Source organism: Phascolarctos cinereus, unplaced genomic scaffold (assembly GCF_003287225.1).
Source record: "Phascolarctos cinereus isolate Bilbo 61053 unplaced genomic scaffold, phaCin_HiC Scaffold_5;HRSCAF=322, whole genome shotgun sequence".
Lineage (NCBI taxonomy): Eukaryota > Metazoa > Chordata > Mammalia > Diprotodontia > Phascolarctidae > Phascolarctos > Phascolarctos cinereus.
In genome coordinates, this window is record NW_027555958.1 from 383526857 (window position 1) to 383532856 (window position 6000).

Genomic DNA, 6000 nt, shown 5'->3' on the forward strand with positions numbered 1-6000 from the left:
GAAACAGTGAGTGTGGAGATTTCAGAAAACCCTGGGAACACTTGTATGACTTAAATCAGAATGAAGTAAACAGAACCAGAGAAGCACTGTTCAGCAGTGTAAATGGAAAGAACAACAGCAGTAGCAAAACCTCTGAAAGTTGACTAATTATAATTATTAACCTTTATTCTGGAGAAATATTAAGAAAATATGTCTTCTCCCTTTCATTGCAAAGGTGGGGGGGGCTTTTAATGTGGAATATTTTAAATACTGTCAAACTGGGCCAGTGTGTTGGTTAGTTCTGCTGAACTAGTTAGTTTTGAATTCCCCCCCTTCTTTTTCTTAATTTTTTTTTTAAAGGGACAGCTCACTGAGTAAGGGAAAAGGAAGGATACATTTCAAAATGAATGTGTTGTAAAAATAAAAGGCATGAAAAATGAGATAAAGTTAAAATAAACAAAAAGTTGGTCTGTTTTAGAATATTGTTTGTAGAAACTCAACTATTCCCTTCTCATTCCTTTACCAAGGGTATAGTTTATTCTCATTAAAATTGAAAAGTTCCCCATTTCTGCAAAGAAGAGAGGGAGATTAATTTTTTTCTTTCTTCAAGGCCAACCTTGGCATTATAATTGCAACTACAGATTTTATTCATTCCATTCAAATTGTTGTAGTTTTTACATATGTTGTTTTCTAGCTCTGCTTATTTTCCTTTTTATCAGTTCATATTAAATCTTTCTACTACATAAGATGATAAATGAGTTTATACTCCAGATCCATGAGGCTTGTTTACATATTTATATTCAAGTCAATGATAAAAATTTTGAAAAGGGTCAAGAAAAGATGAGATTTTACAGACCTCTCTTAATGTTAACATTAATTCTCTTTGGTCCTGGTTACTCAATTAGTTCTTAATTTACCCAGCTCTATTTTCATCTGATATACACCTCTCCATCTTTTCCAAAAGAATAGCATGAGAGACTTTATCAAATTCCTCACTGAAATTTAGGTATATTCTATCTATAACTTTCTTCTGATCAGCTGACTCAAAAAAAATTAGGTTAGCCTGGCATGATATAGTCTTGATAAACCTATGTTAGCTCTTGGTGATCTCTAATTTCCTTTTGAAATGCTCACATACCATTTCTTTAATATTTTTTTCTAGGATTTTCCCAGGAATTGAGGTCAAGCTCAGTACCTTGGAGTTTAAAGATTATTCCCCTCTCTTCTTCTTGTTTTGAAAATCTCTGGATTACAGAATCATAGAATTGAAGAGTTGAAGGGGGCCTTAGCAACCATCTAGTCCAACTTAGACACCAAACTCAATCAATCAGCAAGCATTTATTAAGTACCTACTATGTACTAGGCACTATGCTAAATGCTGGAATCCTCACTATAACCTACCTGACAAGTAAATCAATTAGGAACATAATCATAAAACACAATTCTTATTCTTATTAATCCTAAACTCTGGAAGGGATGGTCATTGTATTGATCATTGTTCTTACAGCTTTCCAAGTTGTTTGTCCTTACGGTGTTATTGTATAAATGGTTTTCTTGGTTTTGTTCATTTGTTCATTTCATTCTTCATATTCTTCATCATTTTACAAAAGTCTTCAAAATTGTTCACTTTTATTAATATTGATATTATGGAATAAATATTCTGTTCTGCTTACTTCATTTTGCATCAGTTCATACCTCTTTGAAATTTAATTCAATTCGATAAACATTTATTAAGCACTTACTATGTTCCAGGCACTGTCCTAAGTACTGGGTTGATCTGTTTCCTCATTTCTTATAGCACAATTTTTTCCTTCACATTCATATACTTTAGTTTATTTGGTTATTCCTCAGCTGATGGACATTTCCTTAGTTTCTGGTTTTTTGAAATGACAAAAAAAGCTGCTATAAATACTTGTATACATACATACATACATATATATATATACACACATATATATATGTATATGTATATATAAAGAATTTCTTTAATGTTCATTTCTCTATTAGTGACTTGAAACACTTTTTCTTATGGCTATACATAGCCATACATACATATACAACCCCATATACATAGGGATTCTTCTTTTAAGAATTGTCCATAACCTTAAACCATTTTTTCTATTGGGAAATGGTCCTTATTCTTATAAATTTGAATCAGTTACACACACACACACACACACATCCCTACACACATATACACACATATGCATGCATATATATATATGTGTAGATAAGTGTATGTGTATATATGAAATGAGACCTTTATCAGAGAAACTTGTTGCAAAGGCTTTTCCCAGTTGTTTCCCTTCCAATTTTAGCTTCATTAGATTCGTTTTTGTAGAAACTTTTATATTTGATTTAACCAAAATTATCCATTTTGTTTTCTGTGATCCTCTCTATCCTTTGTCTGATTATGAGCTTTTCTTCTACCTATAGATCTGATAGATAATTTTTCTAATATTTCTCTAATCTGTTTATGATGTGACTTTTTATATCTAGGTCATGTATGCATTTAGAGTTTATTTTGACATAAGGTGTGAGATGGTGGTATAAATTTAATTTCTGCTGTCCAATTTTCCCAGCAGTTTTTATCAAGTAGTGATTCCTTATCCTAGTAGCTGGGGGTCTCTGTGTTTATCAGACACTAAACAACTAATTTCATTTGCTTCTCTATGTTGTATATCTAATCTGTTCCACTGATTGATCTCTAATTTTTTTCTAACCAATACTAAATTGTGTTGAGAATCTGTAGTATATTTTGAAATCTGTTATTGCTAGGCCACCTTTGTGTCTACTTTTAAAATTATTTCCTTTAAATTCTTGATATTTTTAATCTACTTATGAATTTCATTGTTATTCTTTCTCTCATTATTCTTTTCTCTAGTTCCATAAAGTAATTCTTTGGTGGTTTGATTGGTGTAACAATAAATAGGTAAATTAATTTAAGTATTATTATTACTGTATTGACTTGTCTTGCTCATGAGCAATTACTATTTTCCCAATAATTTGGGACTGTCTTTATTTCTATAAACAGTGGCTTTTAGTTGCATTTATGTAGTTTTTGCATATGTGTTTCCTGTTTTTTTAAACCTCATATTTGACTTCCTCTTTCTAGTTTTTTTTTCTTTTAAGTATTTCTAGAGACCAGGTAGCCTATTTTGTTACTGTGTATAATTTTTGTTACTTAGTAGTTGCATTTATTTGCCATTCTTGAGTTTCTACTGTTTGAGATATTTGCAAATCAAATAATCTGCTCAATCTGTTTTTTATAGGAGTGCTTCAGATATCTCTCTCTTATTGAACAACTGTCTTTCTTCATTGATGGTTAGGTTTGGGTTGGCAGGGCACAACATTTTGGGTTTTCCCTAGGGTTCCTTTGCTTTTTGAAATATATTATTATTTTCTCTTTTCTGGCTTCTAGTGGGTCCAGAATAGTCTTGTATTATTTTAATTTCCTTTCCTTTATAGTATTTGAAGGTCTTTCTCCTAGTTGCTTTCAGAAGTTATTGTTTGTCATTGGAATTGTCAAATTTAACCACTGAGCAGGAGTGGGAGGGCTTCTAGAGTGGAAAAGGGAGGAAGGGAGACAGCTTAGGGACCTGACAGGAATTTGATTCTTGAATCTGAAGGGCTGTCAGATCAGATGAAGCAGCCCTGTGGAAAGAGCCCAGAAGAGGATTGTAGAGTCCCTCCTCTTCTTCCTATGCCAGAACCTCAGAAAGTGGGAGAGGTAAATTAAAGGAAGAAAGCAGAAGTAGCAGAGTACCTACAGCAAAAGGGTCATTAGAGACTTTGAGAGTTGCCTTTATCTCCTGAGGGATTCTGGCTTCTGCCCAGCCCTGACCCTGCTCAGTCAGCACCTTAGAGTGGACTTGAACACACCTAACATACCATGTAGACATGCTTATGGTCAGAGAGAAGACTTGAACAGAGGTATTCTTGACTCTGAAGTTGTCTCTTTATCCACTATTCCATGTTGCTTCTCATCTTTATTTTCTTCTACAAACAAATGTTTCATAGCTATCATAAGACATGATCTTATGAATCACAGAGTCCCAGCACTTTATGGTCTTCAGAGGGGAAACCTGTATATGAAATTGAAATCATTTCTACGACACCTCTGATAAGTGGTAATTCAGCCTACACTCAGAAAACATCAATGACGGGCCACTTACTACCTCCTAAAAGAGCTCGTCCCACTTTTGGACAGCTGTAGTTGTAATTTTTTCATTATGTAATGGGAAAATTACCTCCTTGCTACTTCTATACATTGGTCTCGTGTCTGCCCATCAGGGCCAACCCAAGAAATTCTAATCTTCCCCCCTTCCACACAATAGCTCTTCCAAAACTTGGATAACCAGTGTCCCTCTTAAACCTTCTCCAAGCTAAACCTTCCCAATTTCATCAACTAATCTTTGTCTGAGTTTGTCCATCTTCATGGAGCATGCTCAGAGGGAAGAGACATACTTAGTACTTAGAACACTGATAGGGGTTTCAAAGCCTAGTTACTAAAAGCTTTTCAGAAGGGAAACAGGAAAAAAAAAGAGTCCTCCGCAAATGATGAGGACCTAGAGCTCTGAACACAAGATTCAAGAAAATTTCCTATTCAGGAAGTTTTTAGGTAGACAATTCCCCTTCTAGCTAATCTATGTTATTTGCTAGGTACTTGTGTCTTTAATCCCCAATCCATTAAACATTAGACTACAACTTATAGGGGCTGTTTACTTCTGATCCTTTCTGACTCCTCAAAACATTGATTCTGTAAAAAAACGATATGGTCAGATTTCTGCAGAGATGGTAAGAAACTAATTTGTGTTTAAGAGAAAGTGAGTCATAACCTCATTTCAATTCAGTAAGCCTTAATTTAATTCTGAGTTAAATTCCCTAGTGCTTTGAGGGAGAGAACTCTAAACCTGACAAATCAAGGAGTCTTTTTGCTTCTCATTCAGAAACTTATAAAGTAATGGGGAAGAGGGATCACATGGATAAATGAAATCCAGAGACAATTCCAAATTCTCATTGTTGTCTATGTTAGTTTCATTCTCTCCATATTGAATTTATACTCTCAGGCTGGCTTCCCACAGACACTTAGCATGCTTCCAAACCACTTCTCCCAGTGGGCTGGGTGTACATAAAAAGCAAACCCATTTTAACACAAACCAAAAAAAAAGGCATAGTTGTAAAGGCCAAACTGCTGCCCTCACCTGAGTTTGTTAAACTCACACAGAACCTTCTAAGCCTAATGACTGTTGTATTAATTTCTGTGTTGGATTGTCCTTATTGTTATTTTTCTCTTTTAGTCAACAATTGACTGTACCACAAAATGGGCTGATCCGGTCCATTCCATCTGTTCTTTCTGGTGGAGGGATTCATAAGCAGGAGAATGACCAAGAGCCTAGAGGAAGAAGAAATAAACTCCACATCACATAATGAGTACCCAAGGAACCAAGAATCGACATCAATGAAGTAACCACCATGGTGAACTGTCACAGTCAATTAGGGCTCTGAGCCAATAGTAATAAAGTATTTAAGTGAATGTATTAGACCTAAAGATGTAATCTTACATGTGTCTCATAAATGAAACTGAATAAATTATTAATATAAATTCCTATGTTGCCAAATTTTCTATGGGATTTCAATATGACTTCCAATATTTTTGGTGGCTACTAGTTTAAATGGGTGGTACTCCAAGTGGAGTTCTTTCTTCTAAGAAGAAGTCAGTTGCTCACTTGTTATATATTATAACATTGTCTCTGGGAGGCAAATGGGATAATGGAAAGACTTGGAGACAGAATACTTGGGTCCCAGTCTTGAGTCTACAACTTTCCAGTTAGTGTTCTTGAGGGTATATATGCATGACCTTGGGCAAGTCATTTTGTCTCAGTTTCCTCATTGGTAAAATGAGGAATTAATGCTGCTACTTATCTGTGACTAAGAAATGTCAGCTTCAGAGGAAATAACATACACACTCAATTGGGTATGGAAATCTATCTTACCCTACGGGAAAATGAGGGTGCGGGG

The 6000-nt window shown here is 34.7% G+C and overlaps 1 long non-coding RNA gene across 1 annotated transcript in view; it reads left to right on the forward strand.

Moving 5' to 3' along the window:
* The window catches only part of LOC144457816 (uncharacterized), a 58576-nt gene extending 52989 nt beyond the window's left edge, over window positions 1-5587 (forward strand). The window contains exon 2 of the long non-coding RNA XR_013487339.1: window positions 5280-5587. This is a non-coding gene — a long non-coding RNA (uncharacterized LOC144457816). The remainder of the gene's footprint in view (window positions 1-5279) is intronic.
* Window positions 5588-6000: the final 413 nt, after the last annotated feature.